This window comes from Camelus ferus, chromosome 3 (assembly GCF_009834535.1).
Source record: "Camelus ferus isolate YT-003-E chromosome 3, BCGSAC_Cfer_1.0, whole genome shotgun sequence".
NCBI classification, from domain to species: Eukaryota; Metazoa; Chordata; class Mammalia; order Artiodactyla; family Camelidae; genus Camelus; species Camelus ferus.
Window position 1 is genome coordinate 110,959,666 of NC_045698.1, and position 20,442 is coordinate 110,980,107.

Sequence of the window (20,442 nt, forward strand, 5' to 3'; positions counted from 1 at the left end):
AAGAGATAAACAGGAATGATCAATTTAAGATGCACTCAGAGTACAGAGCAAGATAAACAAAAATAAATTTAGAAATAGGCGTAAACAAAACTGCAGAAATTATACATAAAGAGAAAAACTGGGGAAATTATGTATAAAGAGAAACTCTTAAAAGCTGTCTGAGTAGAGAAAAAAGTACAAGGAAGTAAACACCATCGGCTTGTAGCATTTAAAGTGCTGGTGGAAGACAATTATCAAAATAAAATGTTTTACATAGTTTAACTATCATTAGACATACAGTAGGAGAAAATTAATGTACACATACTGTATATATGTGTATGTGTGTATATGTGTATGTATACACGCGCGCGCGCGTGTGTGTGTGTGTGTGTGTGTACGTAAAACCAGGATAATGGAAAACCCTCTAGAAGACCTCTCCAGAAAAACTACCAAACAAGGAACTCAGAGAAGAAAAATTATCATTGCAGGAGCAAAAAGACAAGAAAGTTGAAAAAAGGAACAAAGAACAGATGATTCAGTTACAAAATGGCTAAAGCATTCAAATAAACATTTCTCCAAACAAGATGTAACAATGAACAGGAAGCACTTGAAAAGACGTTCGATGCCATCAGATACTGGGGAGGCATAGACTAAGAATCACAAGACAGGCTTCACACCTCACAGAAGGGCTGTCACAGACAGGCAGCAGCGCGTGTCGGCAGGAATGTGGAGAAATGAGAACTCTCCTGCACTGCTGCTGGGGTGGCGCTTTGGAAAGCACTCTGGCAGTTTCTTAAAACAGTCAACATAGAGTTCACTGCATGACCTAGCCATTGGTAGGATCGACTCAAATGTCCGCCAGTTGATCCGTGGAAAACCTACATGTGGTATGTCTTCATACAATGGAATATTATTTGGCAGTAGGACGAAGCGAATTACTGATGCAGGCTACGACATGGGTGGGTGTTGATAACGTTACGCCAAATGAGGAAGCAAGACACAGAAGGCCACACAGCACGTGATTCCATGTACATGAAATGTCCAGAACAGGCAAATCTGTAGACACAGAAGTTAGTCAGTGGTTGAGAGGGGTCTGGAGAAGAGAGGAGAGTGACTAGTAATGTATGTGGAGTTTCTTTTTGAGATCATCAAAATATTCTGGAATTAGATGGTGATGATGGTTGCAAAACTCCGAATGTACTGAAAGCTACTAAACTGTACTCTTCAAAAGTCTGACTTGTGTGCTTTGTCATTTATCTCTCAGTAAAATTGTTATTTAAATGTTTGAGGGTGGCTGGCTATAGGGAAAAGTGTTTCTGTGGAAATGTATCATCTTAACAGCATATGACAGAAAAGACAAATCTGAATATCTAAGCATCTGCCTCAAGAAATTACAGTGAGAATAATAAATCAAACTTAAGATAAAGACAAAAACAGAAATCAATAAAGTACGCTACAAACATATACAGACAAATAAGAAAAATTGTTTCTCTGGAAAGATTAATACATTGATAGTCTCAAATAATTAAGGAAAAAAGAGAAGAAACACAAATTAACAACATTCAAAGAAAAGGAGATTATTACTACAAGTCTTCAGACATGAAAAAGTTCATGAGAGGAAATTATGAATGACTTTACACCAGTAAATTTGATTATCTGGATGAAATGGGAAAATCCTCAAAAATGCAATTTACCAAAGCTGACAAAAAGAAATAGAAATTCTGAATAATTCAGTATCTCCTAAAGAAACTGAATCCATTACTTGAAAACTTCCTACCGAGAACTCTCAAGGCTCAGAAGTTTTCACCAGTGAATTCTTCTAAACATCTAAGAAGAAATAACTCCAATATTTTGCAAAACTTTCTAGAAAATATTAATGGTAGGACGTGTCTTCACTTTTTTTTTTGAGGCCAGAACAACATACTTCCAAAATATAACATGGACTTTACAAGAAAAAGAATTACAGACCACTCTCTCTCATGAAGGTAGAATGCAAAAAGTCTTAGCAAACTGTTTAATTCTACGGCACCAAAGGCATAAGCAAAAAAAGAAAAAATAGATAAATCAAATTTCATCAAAATTAAAAACATTTATGCAAAGGACACTATCAAGAAAGTGGTGAGACAATCCAAAGAAGAGGAAAAAATGTTTATAACTCATATACCTGGTAAGGACCCAGTATCCAGAGTATGTAAAGAACACCTACAGCTCAGAACCAACCAACCACCAGCCTTATTTAAAAATGGGTAAATACTTGAATAGACAGTTTGGTTTTTCCTCAATACTTTAAACATATACTTACAATGTGACTATGCAATTCCACTCCTAGGTACGTACCGAAAAGAATTCAAGACAGATGTTCAAATAAAACTTGTATACAAAAAAAATTATAACAGTGTTATTCATCATAGCCAAAAGATGTAAACAGGCTGAACTCCATCAACTGATGAGGAACAAAATGTTGTATATGCATTTAATGGAATATTACACAGCCATAACAAGGATAGGTACATGCTACATGATAAACCTTGAAAATGGTATGCTAAGTGACAGAAGCCAGTCATAAAGAACCATGTATTACATGAATCCAGTCACATGAAATGTCCAAATAGACAAACCCATATAGCCAGAAAGGGGACTACTGTTTCCAGGAGCTACATAGAAGGGCAAATGGGATGTGACTGTTTAATGGGCACAGGGTTTGGTTTTGGGTGATGAAAATGTTCTAGAGCTAGACAGAGCGATGATATTTGCACGAAGTGTGAATATATTAAACACCAATAAATTTTACATTTTAAAGTGGATTAAATGGTGAGTTTTACTTTATATTAAGTGCACCACAATATAAAAATGCAAACTGCTTCTTCTCACACATGAAAAGACAAAAAACAGGATCAGATGCTGGTGATTCCAGGATGCAGAAATGTTTTCACCATCAAAAAGAAATCAGTGTAACTCACCATACTAACTGGGGAAAAAAACAGAGGGAAAACATCTGACTGTCTGATAGGTCCAGAAAGGTAATTTAAAAATAACTTTGTGATAAGGTTAAGAAGAGAGTTCGTCAAGTTAACTGGATACATGATGACAAAATAAAAATGAAGAATGTTCTATACATTAGCAAAAGACAATTAGAAAATATATGTATAGGATGAATTCTCCCATTTAACCTAGTAACAAGATCTGTGGAGCACCTAAATATAAGCCTCACCAAAATTAATGTAAAAATATATTAATCCTATCTGAAGAAAATGACCACATGTTATTAGAGAACATATGAATTTCCAATAAATGGAGAGATATTCCTTGTTAGTACATGGTGGATTCAATATCATTAAAAAGCCTATTTTTCCCAAAGTCATCTAATGAATTCTCAGTGCAGCTGTGATAAACATCCTAGAGTCTCTCACGGAACATGACAGGGTGATACTTCAATTTATAGAAGAGTATCGGGCCAAGGATGTCTTAAACAATTTTAAAGAATACTAAGTCAGGAGACTTCAACCTAGCATAGAGTTACTATGAGGCTATAATGATTAAAATATTGCTCTACTGAACCACAGATAGGCAAATAGATCAGTGGAACAGAATAGAACGCCCAGAAGCAAATCCAAATGTATATTAAAATACATATATGACAGAAGCGGCATTGAAAACCAGTGGTACTGTTGGTGGGAATGCAGTTTGCTGTAACTGTTATGGAAAACAGTATGGAGATTCCTTAAAAACTAAAAACAGACTTATGCTATGATCCAGCAGTCCCACTCCTGGGCTTATATCCAGAGGGAACTCTAATTCAAAAAGACACATGCACCCTAGTGTTCATAGCAGCACTATTTACAATAGCCAAGACATGGAAACAGCCTAAATGTCCATCAACGGATGACTGGATAAAGAAGAGGTGGTATATTTATAAAATGGAATACTACTCAGCCAAAAAAAATGTTACTCATTTGCAGCAACATGGATGTAACTGGATATTGTAAACCAGAAAGAGTAAGAAAAATACCATATATAACTTATATATGGAATCTTCAAAAAAAAAAAAAGGACAAAAATGAACTTATTTATAAAATAGAAACAGACTCACAAACAGAAAATAAACTTATGGTCACCAGTGGGGTAGGGGGTCGAGGGAAGAGATAAATTGGGAGTTTGAGATTTGCAGATACTAACTACTATATATAAAGTAGATGTGCTTAAGTTTATACTGTAGAGCACAGAAAACTACATTCAATGTCTTAGAGTAACTAATGGTGAAAAAGAATATGAAAATGAATATATGTATGTATATGTATGAATGAAGCATTATGCTCCACACCAGAAACTGACACAACATTGTAAACTGACTATACTTCAATAAAAATTGCAAAAAACCAAAAAAATAAAGAAAAAGAAAACTAGTAGTAAAAGATGGTATATTCAATAAATAATGCTGGGGAAATTGTTTTCTGTATGGAAAAATAGAATCAAATTACATTTATACCTCAGCAGAACATTTCCAGAAATACACTTTAAATGGATGAAGGTCTAAATGGGAGCATCAAACCTTAAAACATGTAGCAAAAACTATTGGAATATGATTTTCTTTCAACAGGATCGAAGGGATTTCTTAGAAAATGTTAACAGTAACAGAAAACACATGCAGATTTCATTAGCTTAAAAATAAAACCTTCTATACAACAAATAATTTCATAAAATAAAAAGACAAGCCACAGACTAAAAAAAAGATATTGGAAAGCATTTACTCATCAAAATTTTGGTATCAAGAATGTGCGAACAGAGGGGAGGGTATAGCTCAAGTGGTAGAGTGCATGCTTACCATGCATGAGGTCCTGGGTTCAGCCCCCAGTACCTCCTCTAAATACAAAGAAAGAAATCTAATTACCTCCCCACCTCAAAAAAAAAAAAATGTGAACAACTCAAAAGGTAAAAGACAAAGAAAACAAAATTGGGGGCGAACAAAGGAACTCCATTGCAACAGGAGGAAATTGGAAGGACCAGAAAATACAGGACAAGCTACTCCATCTCACCAGTAACCCCAGTAATATGGGAAGTACAAATTCAACCTATGCATGAATCGTATTGCCTACTCCTCAGATTGGCTGGAAATAGGAAATCTGACAACAGCCAGGGTGAACAAGGGTGAGGAAAAGAGGCAGGTCTACAAAGGCAGTAGGAAATCACGTGATACAATCACACTGAGAAGCAAGCTGGCAGGAGACTGCAAGGGCAGTCACTCCACGGCCAGGTATGCACCCAAGAGACAGCCACGCACATCAAGATGAGACACACGAAGGTGGTCCCTAAGCACGGCTCAGTTACAGGAAAACAAAAGAGGAGAAACCCTAACTACCCATCACCAAGACTTCGGGTAAATAAATGGCAGTATTTGTATACAATGAGGGTATTACACAGCAGTTAAAAAGACAGACCCTCAGGTAAACAAACATCTCAAAATTAACCTTGAGTAAAAATTATGGGTGATGTATACAAGATGATAGTAGGGAAATGAAACAATTAAGTAGACAAAGGAGCACTATTTATCATTTTTACTTCCTGGATATGTTTCTTAAAAGCATAAAACACAGAGAACAAGCTTACGACCACCAGGGGTTTAAAAAGGATGGGAAGGGATAAATTGGGAATTCGAACACCTCTCGGGGAATTATGGAGATGTTAGCTATCTTCACTGTGGTGGTGGTGGTTCCATGGGTGTACATCTATGAAAATTCATCAGATTGTACATCTGAAATATGTATAGTTTACTGTACTGTACAGGAACCATATCCCAATAAAGGTGTTAAAATGATAACTAAATTAATAGAAAAATAAAAGCATAAAAAATATGAATAGTTGGCTAGAAAGGACACTCATGACCTTTAGGACCATGCTTACTTCTTGTCAGAGGGTGGGTAAAAATGAGCTCAAACTGTATTTCTATGGTTTGGTTTCTTAAACAAATAAATGAATAAATCAAAGAGCTAAAGCAAATAGAACAAAAAGTTAAGGTTTGGTATATCTGGCTGGGTATTTGTTACACACGCCTCTGACCTTTAGAGAAAAGTTTAAAATCTTTCATTGAAGTTTTCCTTTTTTTTAAACAAAGTTCCTCTGTGTTAGCAATGTCTTGATTTTCAAGTTCCCTGATTTTGTCAGCATCAGAGGAATATGGCCTCAGAGTTGGAACTGGATTGATGTAAAGAACATCTTTAAGCTATTCCTTATGGAATTGTATCATGGACTCTGTGCCTATCAAAAAAATGGGAAATAAACAGTAACTCAAAGAGAAGAGGCACCAGATTTAGTCCTAAACGTATTCATGGCAGCTCGTCACTGAGAGAAAGCCAGAAACCACATTAAGATCCAGCATCAGGGAAATAATAAATTATCATGGTTCAACCACACTACAATATTCTACATAATAATTTAAAAAAAAAAAAAAACAGATTTCTTAAGAATGTGAATGACATGAAACAGTAGCAAATTTTACAATTTTAGACGTAAAATTAACTGAAAAACATACGATGTGAAATTAAAGCCATAGGATATTCTGAACCAAGTAAACACATTAATAGGAAGAAAAGGCTAGAAAGATCCCTCAAGCTCTTAGTGGGTTTTTTTCCTTCTAATTCACTGTTACATACTTTCCCAGACTTTTTCAAATGTGCAGTTACTCTTTTTACATTTAGAAATAAATCCATTAAAGACCCATTAAAATGGAGAAAAGCAATATACCTCTTCTCGAAAGTAAAAAGAAATTACATTTTTACCAAAGGCACTTTTCTCTCTGTCTTGGATGTTAACTGGTATTTTCTTTTCTGTTTTGACACATGCTGTGTCTGCTTAAAGTTTTAATCTTGATTAAAAAAAAATAGGACAGGTTGCGTATTTACCTAGGCATTAGGATGCAGAGCCTGGGGCATCCCTCTCTATTCTGGTAAAGAGAACCTTTCTCTTGTCTGATCGTCATATAAACACTCACTGAGCTTCCCAGCTAGACTTTGGCATCCTGACAGGTGGATATTTTGGTATTAAAAAATTCAGCACTTAGAAATGTTAGCACGTTATTTTCTAGAAGAAGAAAACGAAAACTGCAGGATCTAACTAGGCGAGCATTGGGGTCCCTCTGTGCTGTTCTCTTAGGAACATAACAGGAAGAGAGAAAGGAAGGACGGAAGGAAGCGGAGGGAAGAGGGGCGTGGCAGGGGTGGTGGTGGTGGTTTGCAGCCCAAAGCTGCTACGACAGTTCAAAGGCTTTCCAAACTGACTGGTTCTATTTGGAACAGAGACTGGAGCAAACACTTAATTTAAAATTAGTAAGAGAATGAAGGCATCATACAGAGATTTAGAAATGGGTTTGAAGTCAGTTCAGATTGGGGTGACTGTGACCAGGAGACTCATTTAACACCCTGGGTCTCTGTTTCCCCACACGGAACATGGAACAAATAATCACACACAGTGGACATGCGCTGGTTCTGCGCTGCCCAGCGCCGGCGCCCGCGGCGGGACCCCTCCCCCAGCCTCCGCGCTGCTGCGCGGGAAGGAAGCCTTGCAGCTGTCCGTGCCCGTTCCCCCGGCCGCTGCGATCTGCCCCGGGGTAGCCACGCAACGCAAGGCTGGCCAGCCGGAGCCCTTCTGTGGGACCGTTCAAGTTGGAGTTGAACGGGAAAAAAGAGGTCTTGTCTTTGGGTCATGTGTCTGGAAATGGGGTGCCACCTTCCTAGCCATGCAGAGAAAGACTAGCTGCTGCCAGTAATAATAGTAATAGTAATAATGGTAACACATGCATAGAAGGGGAGAGATGGAGAGAAATCACGAGTGAGGGCAAGAGAGGCAGGATGGAGGGTCTCAAGCAAAAAGCAAGGGCACGGGGTCAGCAGGAGGTAAAACATCCAGTAGCAGTGGGGTGGCCAGAGAGTAAGGGGAAAGGCAGGAACAAGAGCAGCTGCAGATAAGGGAGAGAGAGAGGTGTGCTGGAGAGCACAAAGGGAACACGAGGATGTGAGCCGCAGAGAAGAGAAGACTCCATCAGAGGGAAAGGAAGGGGCTGGAAAGGAGAGGTTGTAGGGAGTCGGGAGAAGGGGAGGAAAGGGGCAAGAACAAGGGATAGAGAACCTGAGGGACAGAGATGCAGGGAGAGGTGGGAGAGAGAGAAAGCAGAGTTAGCTCGAACGCCTCCTGCGCGCTCCCTGCACACAGCATCACATCTGGAACTCCCGTCTGGCACGGCAAGTCTAGGATGCTTTGATCTGTTTCCAACCTTCTAGCCTCATCTCCCTCGTGTCTCCTTGAGCTCTGGGGACACTCTCTCACCTTTACCACTTCTTTGTCCATGGCTCCTATCGCCTCAGTCTAGAATGCTCGCTCCCCACCTCCCTTCTCATTTTGACCTATTAGCCTCATTTCAGGGTGAAAATGCAAACAGACCATCTCCAAGAAGCCTCCTGAGATATGCCAGTTGGAATTCACTTTTTCTCTCAAAACCACCTGATAACACTACTTTATTATGGTGCTCATATGCCATGTATGCCTCCATTAGTTTGAGAATTTAGAAAATAGGAGATATGCCTTGCTTATCTTTTAAGCTCCTGAAATTCTAAGTGCTCTACACATAGAAGTTGCCCAGTAAGTGTCACCTGCATTCACGTGAACTTACATTTATAGCTGAGGAGCTGTTGACATTGTCATACTAGCTCACCAAAAGGAACACCCAAACAACCTAGGACAAAGCTTAATCTCTTGTTATTGTGGGAAGGGAGACCACGACCTTGAGTCTTCCTACCCTCACCAATGGGGAAGGGCAAACGGGGGGGGGCGTTTATGGTACTTAAAGTCTACTTAGAAACATGTCTTCAAATGCAGGGAACTTGGTTAGGATTGGGTAAGAATCCTGACATAGTAGTTTGGAATTCGTGGGAACTACTGTGAGAGTTTTGAGGGACGTGTTCAAAAAGTCTTAGGATGAAAACTTGTTTTCTCTTTTTTTTCTATTGGAGACTTGATGACTCTTCAGATTGCACGATGAAGTTGTTTGCAGTATTTATTTTCTTAAGCATGCATTTTCTGAAACAGTAAAGTTATACTGCTGTAGACAGTATACTAGTAGAGTCACGTTACTGTGGACAGTAAGCTGGTTGAGAGGCAGATGGCTTCTTTCTTAACTTCAATTAGAATTTGCCAGGCGCCCAGTAACAGCACTGGAAGGATGGATTTTAGAAGAACACCAAAGGAAGTGAAACATACCTAAGCTTCTTTATTGCCTCGTCATCCTGTCTTTCCCATTAGTCAGTTACCTCATTCTTTTAAATGAGCAGTAAGTATCGTGTGATTTCAACACTCAGACCCTACTAAGAAATTTCAATTCACATAATTTTAGAACTTTCAAGATACCTCTAAGGCTCCGAATGTTGGAGAAGAACAAGAGAATGTGATAAAGATTGGAGAATTTTTGGTTATGCCAAGGATGCTAAACGAGCTTACTTTTTGCATCTAGAGGGCTCCTTTCAAGAGATTCTGAGGCCATGTCTGGGCTTAGCAGACATAGCACAATGATTGATTACTGATGTCTGCCAAGCGCACAGGAAGGGCAGTGGTGGTCTGCATGTTAAGTATCTGCCATTTCTAGGTTCCTCAGGAAAGACTAGCCTTACTGTTTCACCTCACTCAGATTTCTTCTTTGGCTTTGCTTTGATTTCTGCTTCTCATTCTTCCTGATCAAGCCACATCAATGTCTAGTGGCCACTGTGTCTTAACTGCCAAAATCTTTGAGGGAAGGCTCTGGAGGGCTGCATGAAAATACGAGTATTATTTCAAAGGAGTGACATAGTCAAGTGTCACTTTTAGATGACAGCCAGAATAGACTCATCTGACTCAAATCCTGAGGAAACTGAGGGAAATGAGGTAAATCAGAATATTCTGATAGGGATACAAGGCTAAAAATACTATCTTCGTGCTCCCTGGCCACTGATTGGCCCAGAGGTGGGCATGTGACCCAAACTAGCCAAGAGAACCCTTCCCCAGGATTTTGTCATCTGATGCTGGGGAAAGAAACTGTCTTACTTCAGGGGCACAAAATCGGGTTGGTTTAAGCCTGAAACTGTCGCAGCAATGTCGCTTCCCCATACCTTGCCCTACATCTGCTGTCTGGATGAATCCAACCTGCAGAAGGGGAAACTGGGGCTAGCTCAGACAGAGGAGTATCACCCAGAAAGCAAGATGACAGAAACTGGACAGCTCTAGGTGAACCTTGAAGTTGATCCTACTCCCAGTCTTTTCAGCTGTGTGAACCAATAAATTTCTTTTCTTTAAAGTTGTGGTATATTTATACAATGGAATACTACTCAGCGATACAAAAGAATAAAACAATGCCATTTGCAGCAACATGGATGGACCTGGAGATCATCATTCTAAGTGAAGTAAGCCAGAAACAGAAAGAAAAATACCATATGATATTCATATGTGGAATCTAAAAAAAAAGAGAGAGAGAAAGAAAGAAAAAGAAAAAAGAGGACACTAACTCTCTAATGAACTCATCTACAAAAGAAACAGACTCCCAGACATAGTAAACAATCTTATGGTTACGAGGGAAAGGGGGTGGAAAGGGATAAATTTGGGATTTTGAGATTTGCAAAAGTTACTCACTATATACATTACACATAGATAAGAAACAAATTTCTTCTGTGTAGCACAGGGAACTATATTCAATATCTTATAATAACCTTTCATGAAAAAGGATAGGAAAATGATTATATGTGTATATACGCATGACTGGGACATTATGCTGTACACCAGAAACTCATACACTGTAACTGACTCTACTTGGAATTAAAACACAGACCACCTTAAAAAATTAATATATACATAAATAAATTTCCTTTCTTTAAGCCACTGTCTGAGTCAGTCATTTCATACTTTAAAGATCCTGAGTAGTTTTCATCAGGCCCACATCCGAGGATCAGTCTGAAACTCCACGCACATACGTAATTTTGTGGTCCTTCAGGGAGGGTCCTCGTCGGTCTTACAGTCATCCACTCATATGTCATAGACTCCATAAGCTGGAGACAAAGATTCCCCCTTCCCTTTGTAAACACATCCTTTATACTAGTCCGCTCTCTCTTCTGTGCCACATGAGACCCAGATTAAAATTCGTGGAAATTCCCACGAGGCCAAGTGTGCCCTGTAGTGATGCCTGCACAGGTGGGGGGACGGAAGGGGGGAGCAGTCACACTAAGCCGCCTGGGGAGATGAGAAAGGAGAAAAACATCCAAATGACCCCTGGCGACCTCCTTCAGACTCTGAAAGTGCTCCAGGGCTGTATGTTAAATAGAAATAGTAAAAATCAAAACCTGTCAAATGTTTCTGAAAAAAAAAATTTTTTTTTTTTTTTGTGAAAAGAATGACAACAGGAAAAGCCTGCTTCCCCCAGTGATGGCAGTACTTACATTGGCCTCTAGAGGTCAGGTCTAGGCAGTGAAATCCTCCTGATAGTGCAAATGGGTCATTGGCTTCCTTAGACTACTGTTTTGGAAACTGTTTCCTGGAGCCAGAGCCCATAGGGTACCAGTGAGATGCATCAGGGACCTCATGAGAGTGAAGGAGAAGGTAAGAAGACAGGATTTTGAACTATCATCTTGCATCAACCAGAATCTCTGAAATATATATATATATATCTTTTATATATTGGGCTCCCAAGGAAAACGTATTTGGAAAAGGTTGTGGCTGCTTAAAAAAATTAAAACCAAACTCCTCTAACAATATAAACAGCATCAATCCAGGTACTGCCTTCTTAGGTGTCTCACGTACTGAGGGTCTTAGATAATGGAAGAACGTATCAATGGTTTCATGCCCAGAGAGACTACTTCTAGTATTGAAAGTTGTGTGCAACGTAGTAACGTAAAAGCATCACCCTCTTCTGCCAACACTTTATTACAGAGTAAGCTTCTGCTCGTCTTACTCCCCAGAGCACGCACCAGTGGACAGGCTCTGTACTTGTTATAAAGTGAAAAGAAGGTTGAGGTCAGGGCACCAGTGTTATGACAGGGGTTTAATCACCTGGACTTAGACAGGCTTCATGTGAAATTCCACCATTTGAGACCATGCGCTCAGCATGCAAAGGATCCTCTACTGTTGCAGCACGGAGACCCCCATACACAAGTGACATTTCTCCAAGACATTCCCTTTATATGTGATCAATAATGCAAAACCCCATCTGTGCTGGCACTCCCTGGCGCAAAGGAGAGCTAGCAAGAGGCTATGAGGGAGCACTGGTACACCAAGCCTACAGATGTGCTGTGGTTTTATACAATTATTCCCCAGCACATCAGGAACTAAAGTTATGGTGACCTTGTTAATTTTACAGTTCTGTCCTTTTCCAATAGCCAGCAAGGGCCTTGAAAGAGAGGGAACATCTAAGTCTTTACCCTACTCTCCATCTTCAAAGCAGACTTTCTTCTCTCCCTTGCATTTAGATTCTGTTCTTCTGCCCGAGGTAGTCAGTTCAGGGAATTTTCAGAGACAAAAGCCACTCAAAAGAATATAAATGTCAAACACATGTAAATTTCCCCTGCTCCATTCCCCCACCCCCACCCCAAGTCAGGAATGGTATGTTTCAGCTGGCTGACATCTCTGGTTGAGGACCAATCATGCAGGCAGCATCCTTACCATGTAATGACAATCAGTTACCAAAAATGTGCAGGCACTGATAACAGGATGCAGAAGGGTCAGAGATGAGTGGAAGAAAATGGGCGTTTCAAACAAGTACACAGCAGCTGCTGCTGACCTTGGCTTAAGATTGCATCCAAGACATTTATTAATTTTCTGTCGTAAAATAAAGGAAAGCGAAGTGAAATCATTCTGGACTGGAAAGGGGGAAGAACACGACTGTTTAAACGGCATTCCCGCAGTTACATTAAATTCTTTCAGAAACGTCCTCACTCCCATTTGTGTCGGTTCCGTCAAGATGAAGGAGGCGCTAAGGAGGAGGGAACATATCTTCAGATTTATACCTTATTTGAAGAGGATCCTACAGTTTTTTACGGAACTGGACAACTAAACCAGGTACACATAAAGAACAGATGCACAAAAGCTTTCCGCAAACTTGCAACAACAACACAAAGAGTTAATCCTAAATATATACCCTCCCAAGGAGACAGCAAGGATACAAATACAAAAGCAACTGCAGCAGCTACCTTTCCCTGTGAGCCTCCTATAATCCAGACGCCTAATGCGAAAGGACTCACAGGCTGGGCGATAGCCTCCCCCTTGTAAATGACAGACCAAGGGCTTAAGTCAATGAACTTGTTCATGGTCAGGCAATTAACATGAGACAGATCCAGGATTTAAAAGTAACCTTTCTGACTCTTAATTCAAGAGTCATATTCTGTGCTCTCCATTTAAAAAATAAAAGAAAAGATAACTGGTGAACCAGAACGGTGAGGGGTCAGGAGATTATGTCACATGAGCTGAAGAACTGTAGCCATTTAATCTGGAGACAAGTGGCTCGGTGGGCCTTAAAGGGGCTGTGGGAAAGTATCTGAGAGGTCAGCTCATGGGTGAAGAGAGATCATTTCTGTATTAGACATGTTTTATTAAAAACTAACAAGAACATATGGGTTCTCCTGCCAGCTGTGATCAGAAACCTGAGTCAGACTAAACTTCCCATTAAGAACAATCGTAAAAGCTAGGTACAGTAAAAGGGGACAGCCCCAACATTTGATCTTCATCAGAGACAGATAAGGCAGCCAGGATTCAATAGATCAAGTTCCTGAAGAGAAAAAAACATACTGAGAATCTCCCTCCTTTACACCATCAAACCTGTCATTTTTTTTTCCCTCTGCAGCATCCCTGCCCATCTTTAGAGAAAAGGATACCAACAAATCAAGAAAGTGGCAAATCAAGAGGTTCTGTGACTCTCACTGGGTTGGAAAGACCAAAGTAAATTACTCAAGGCTACCAACAAAGCCAGGATTTAAGGGGGAAAAATAACTCTCAAAGGCAGATAGCTGTCACTTAGCACAGTCAGTTAGCCCTGTCATTAATGCAGTGACATTGAAGAAATACTAAAAGACCTTTTTAGGCAGAAGGAAGATGATTTCTAGTAGAACACTAATGCAGAAACAGATGAAGAGCACCAGAAAGGATAAATGGCTGGATAAATCAAGATGAATATTGACTGTTTAGCAAGACGCATCTTGCGAGATTAAATTTCATATAAACACATCCACATAGATGACTGAATACATTTTGTATATAATTTTAATACGTGACAATAACACAAAAAGTGGGAGAATGGTAAATGGAGTTAAAGTTTTTATGCTTTAGTTTACTCTAAAAGTGACGACAGTAAAATTTTATTAGAATAAGGCCAAGATTCATTTTGTGATTTAGGGTAAAATCTGAAATGAAATAAAGGAATGCACAGTTAAGATAATCGAGGGAAAAGAGAATTCTATAAAAATATTTTTTTATTAATTCAAAAGAAGGTAAAGATAGCAGGAAAAAAGAGGGGAAAAAAATGGGACACAGTGGGACATAGTAAGGTAACAGACTTAAACCCAAATATATCAGCAATTAATTTAAATACAAATGAACTAAACATCACGATCAAACTGGGCAATAAAGAACAAAACTCTACCATATGTTGCTTCCAGGAGACATCTAAAATATAAGACCCAGATGAGTGAAAGTACGAGGAGATGAATCCTGCAAATACTAATCAAAATAAAGCTGGTAGAGGTACATTAATGTAAGACTAAGAAGATTTCAAGAAAAGAAGAATTATTCATGATAAAGAGACACAACTTGTGATAATAAAAGATAACTTTGACTGGAATATACATGTGTATACATCTAATTACATAGGCTCAAAACATAGAAATCACAAACTAACCAAACTAAAAGGAGAAATAAAAGTACACATTCATACAGCTTTAGAACTCACATCTCTCCATCACTGATAGAACAAACAGAAAAAGAATTAGATATCTTTTTTGAACAACCCAATAAACTACCTTGACCTAATTCATATATATATAATTCATATATATATATAATTTTTATATATAAATACACATATGTAGAACACGCTGAACAACTGCAGAATATAGTCTTTTTAACTGTAGCATCTTTACCAAAATGAGCAATGAAGCAAGAATGTGCCTTCTGAACACAGTGGAATTAAGTTGGAAATCAGTAACCTAGAGAGAACTAGAAAATCTTCAAATGTTTATAAATGAAGCAAGTGTTCAAATAAACCATAAGTCAGAGGATAACAAAGCAAGTAGAAAATATTCTGAACTGATTTTGAAAAGATAAATATGAGAATTTGTAGAATGCAGCTGAAGTAATGCTTACAGAAACATTTATAATGTCAAATGCACATTTTAGGGGAAAAAAACTGAAAAACATACTTAATTATCTAAGAAGCCAGAAAAAGAACAGCAAATTAAATGCAAGCAAGAAGGAAATATTAAGGATAAGAAAAAAAATCAATTAAATAGAAAAAAAGGAAATTCTGCTTTTTGAAGATGATTAAGAAAATTGATAAACAAGACTGATTACAAAGAAAATATTTCAAGATTTAGAAATTGATATCATTAGAGATTTTAGAGAGATTTTTTCAATAATGACCTTTAGCTTTCAGATAGGATGGAGAAGGTCTGAATGGTCCATTGTTCCCATCATATAAACTAGAAAGATAACTGGATCTTCCCCATCCTCATCATTTTTAAGACACAGGAGAGTTGCAGACACAAAGTGATCTAAGAAAATTAAATTACAGAGGAGTCTAAGGTCTTTCTAGGTGAGCAGCTATCAGTTGCCAAATTTTATTCTGCAGGTTCTTCACTGGGGCCAGTGAAAACCTGAACCTGGAAGTCTTCTGGGATACAGAAAAGCCTGGAGAGCTTGTAAGGCTGACATGAATGGACTGAAATCATTAGAAGCTCCCGATGCAGAGAGCTTGCTCTTGCCTGCCAACTTCCCCCATGGAGCTTCTGCTGAGCGTGTGGCAGGGGCACGAAGTTACACTGGAAAGCACAGAGAGCACGCTGCGTCTGAGGGGCTCACATCACAAAGTCCTACCGGAGGGAGTGGCTTGTAGTTACATATGCAGGACAGACGAGTTAGCGCTAAAGACACGTGACAGGTGAAAAGAACATAACTAGAGCTAATCCTGACTGGATTATAAGGACATGCCCTGCCTTGTAGAAGATAATACTTACTCCAGGGCTCCAGTTTTTTCATTATGCAATTTCTAGAACGTGATAAAAAGTTATGAGACAAGTGGGGAAGCAATATGACTCCTAATTAAGAGAGAAAAAAAAAACTGTCTATAGAAGCAGATTCCTAAATGGCTCAGATACTGGAATTAGCAAAGACCTTAAAATGACTACTTAAATATATTAAAGAGATCAGAAGAAAATGTAGACAAAATGGATAAAAAGAATGAGAACTCTAAGAGAAAAATCAAATCTCTACAACAGAAGCAAGAGGAAATTCTAAAACTGGAAAAAAAAACAACTATATATTAAATTAAGAATTTATTTACTGGACCAAAAGCAGAATGGACATAGCAGAGAAAAAAATACCAATTATTTCATCCAGGTCATCACAGTCAAATTGGTATAAACCAAAAATAAAGGGAAAAAATGCAACACGGGTATAAAGTAAATTCTTAAATAAGGAAAGAAAGAAAAAGGAAGGAAGGAAGGAAGGAAGGAAGGAAGGAAGGAAGGAAGGAAGAAAAAGAAAAGAAAGAAAAGAAAGAAAAGAAAGAAAAGAAGGAAGGAAGGAAGGAAGGAAGGAAGGAAGGAAGGAAGTAAATAGGTAGACTATATCCAGGAGAACAAGAATAAAAGTGCTAACTAGCTTTTCATCAGAAAACAATGGCAGATAAAAGACAATAGAATTGACTTCTTTAAGTGCCCAAAGGAAAGAAAAATCTAAAATTCAAAAAAGCCTGTGTAATGACAGTTTTAGACAAATGAAACAGTATGTCCCCCGCTTCTCAGGCTGAAATGACACTTGGCGTCAGCACAGATCTGCAGGAAGGCACGAAGAACCCGGAAAAGGTCATATATGTCCGTAAGTGAAAAAGTATTTTTTTAACAGTTAAAATTACTGGCTATTAAAACCCACAGTAAGAACAATACATTGAGAAGTTCATAGTACATGTAGAAATAACACACATGACACCAACAGCATTAACGGGAGAGAAAATAAATGCGATGATAGTCTTACAAAGTGTTTGCTTTGCTCGTGGAGTGGCAAAATACTCAATTACCTTGGTAACGTGGGGTAATAAACTGAAGATGTGTATAGGAATTCCTAGAGCAATGGTTCTCTATCAGTGTTAATTTTTCCTCCAAAGGGACATGAGCCACTTTTGGTTAAGGGACGCAGGGGCATTTCTACTGTCATTTAGCAGGAGGAAGCCAGGGAGGCTGCTAACATCCTACAGTGCCCAGGACAGCTCTCACAACAAGCAAGGATCTGGCCCCAAATGTCAACAGGGCCAAGGTCGAGGAAGCCAAAGTTCAAACTGGTTACTAAAGTAACCATTAAGGGGGGGGGGCACGGGTAGCTTAATCTGGGATGATTAAAAAAACATAGTATTAATCCAGAAGTCAAGAGAAGAGACAAAGGAAATATGGAACAAATTAAAAAAAGTAACAAGCCACCAGCCATAACAGCAATTATATCAAAGATTACATGTAGTCTTTTAATAGATAGATACTCCGTCTATTGGCATAAGGAGGTTCATAATAAGACAGGCTGTCCACCTCACACCAGTCAGAATGGCCATCATTCAAAAATCCACAAATGACAAATGCTGAAGAGGCTGTGGAGAAAAGGGAACCCTCCTACACTGCTGGTGGGAATGCAGTTTGGTGCAGCCACTGTGGAAAACAGTGTGGAGATTCCTCAAAAGACTAGGAATAGACTTACCATGTGACCCAGGAATCCCGCTCCTGGGCATATATCCGGAAGGAACCCTACTTCAGGATGACACCTGCACCCCAGTGTTCACAGCAGCACTATTTACAATAGCCAAGACATGGAAACAGCCTAAATGTCCATCAACAGCTGACTGGATAAAGAAGAGGTGGTTTATTTCTACAATGGAATACTACTCAGCCATAAAAACCGACAACATAACGTCATTTGCAGCAACATGGATGCTCCTGGAGAATGTCATTCTAAGTGAAGTAAGCCAGAAAGAGAAAGAAAAATACCATATGAGATCGCTCATATGTGGAATCTAAAGTAAAAAACAAACAACCAAACAAACCATAAATACAAAACAGAAACAGACTCATAGACATAGAATACAAACTTGTGGTTGCTAAGGGGGCGGGGGGGTGGGAAGGGATAGACTGGGGTTTCAAAATGTAGAATAGATAAACAAGATTATACTGTATAGCACAGGGAGATATGTACAAGATCCTATGGTAGCTCACAGAGAAAAAAATGTGACAATGAATATATGTATGTTCATGTATAACTGAAAAATTGTGCTCTACACCGGAATCTGACACAACATTGTAAAATTATTATAAATCAATAAAAAATGTTTAAAAAAAAAAAAGACAGACTGTCAGACAATCTGGCAGACAGTTTTTCCAGACAGACTGGAAAAAATAAAGTAAAACAACTATATTTTGTTTACAAGACACACTTTAAATATAAATGCAGAGATAGGTTGAAAGCAAAAGGAATGAAAAAAATATGCATTGCACTCTAATTGTTAAAGCTGGTGTGACTACGTAAATATCAGACAAAGCAGACTTCAAAACATGGAGTATTATTAGAGATAAAGGAGAATTTCATAACAACACCACAGTGGGTTAATCAAGAAGGTATCATTCCAAGTACATATGCAAATAACAGCATCACTTCCAAATGCACGGAGCAGAAATCAAAGCTAGACTTGATGGAACTAAGAAGAGACAGATACATTCACAAAGCTGGAGGTATTAACATATCTCTGTGAACTAGCAGTTAATCAGCTTAACAGAAGTATTCAGTAATGTTCACTATCAGGCCAAGAAGATTTTGACCAAAACCACTAACCAATTTTACCGAATAGGTATGTATTAAATATGACAAACAACAACTTCAGAATACACGGTCTTTTCAGGGGCACGTGTAGTATTTTCCAAAGTAGATTATACGTCGCTATGTAGAGCAGGTCTCAAAAGTTTAAAAGCAATGAAAGAAACAAAAAAGTTGCCTGCCCATAATAGAACTGAACCAGGAATCAATATATAAAGGCAACTAGAAAATCTCCAAATGCTTGAAAATTAAATAATATATTTCTAAATAACCTGTGAGTTAAAGAAGAAATAATATTTAAAGTCTGTAAAACTTCGAAGGAAAAACAATGAAAATTCAACACGCAGAGTTTAGAGGAAATCTTATAGCTTTCATTGCGTATATTAAAAACACTTCAAATCAAATCAATTATCAATCTAACAATAAAATCGGGGGGCGGGGGGACGTGGAAATGAAGAGCAGAAATCAATGAAATAGAAAAGAGAAAATCAATAAGGTAAAAAATGAATTATTTGAAAAAATTATTAAAACTGAACTTCCTTGCAAGACTCACCAAGAAAAAAGATAAAATTAAAAATGTGACTATCGGGGGAAAAGGAACATCACTACAGACATCAAAAGATAAACAAGAGATTATGAACAACGTTATGCCAATGAATCTGACCAGCTAGATGAAATGAACGAAGTGCTTGAAAACACATCTCACCAGAATGGAAACAAGAAGAAAAACTGAATATTTCTGTATCAGAAAATTTAGAATCTGTAAGTTAAAACCATTCCACAAAGTAAATTCCTGACAAGATAGCTTCAGTGGTAACTCTACCAAACCCTCATGTAGAGGAATAATACCAATCTTACAGTCATCCAGAGACCAGAGAGAAAACAATCCCCCATTCCTGGTGTGAGGCCAGCATTATCCTGATACCAACATCCAACATTTTTTATAGGAAAAGAAATAAATAGAGATATAAAACCCCTAAAACAACATCAGCAAATAGAATAGAGCACTGTATGAAAAAGGATAATATATAATGACCAAGTAAGCTTTATCTCAGCAATGCAAGGTTAATTTAATATTTAAAAATCCATTTAGTAGATATACTCCATATTCATAAATTACAAGACATTATTCTTAAGATATCAATTACCCTCCCTCCCAAAATAAGGTATAAAATCAATGCAATCACTATCAGAATCCTTATAGGTTTCTGTGTGTGTGTGTGTGTGTGTGCGCGCGCACGCGCGTGTGCAGAAATTGACAAGAGGGTACTAAATTTCCTTAAAATATAAAAGATCTAGCCTAGCTATGAAAATCTTGAGGAAAGATAAATTTCAACAACTTAAACTACTAAATTTCAGGACATTCTAGAGGGAAAGGGTATAGCTCAGTGCTAGGTACGCACAAAG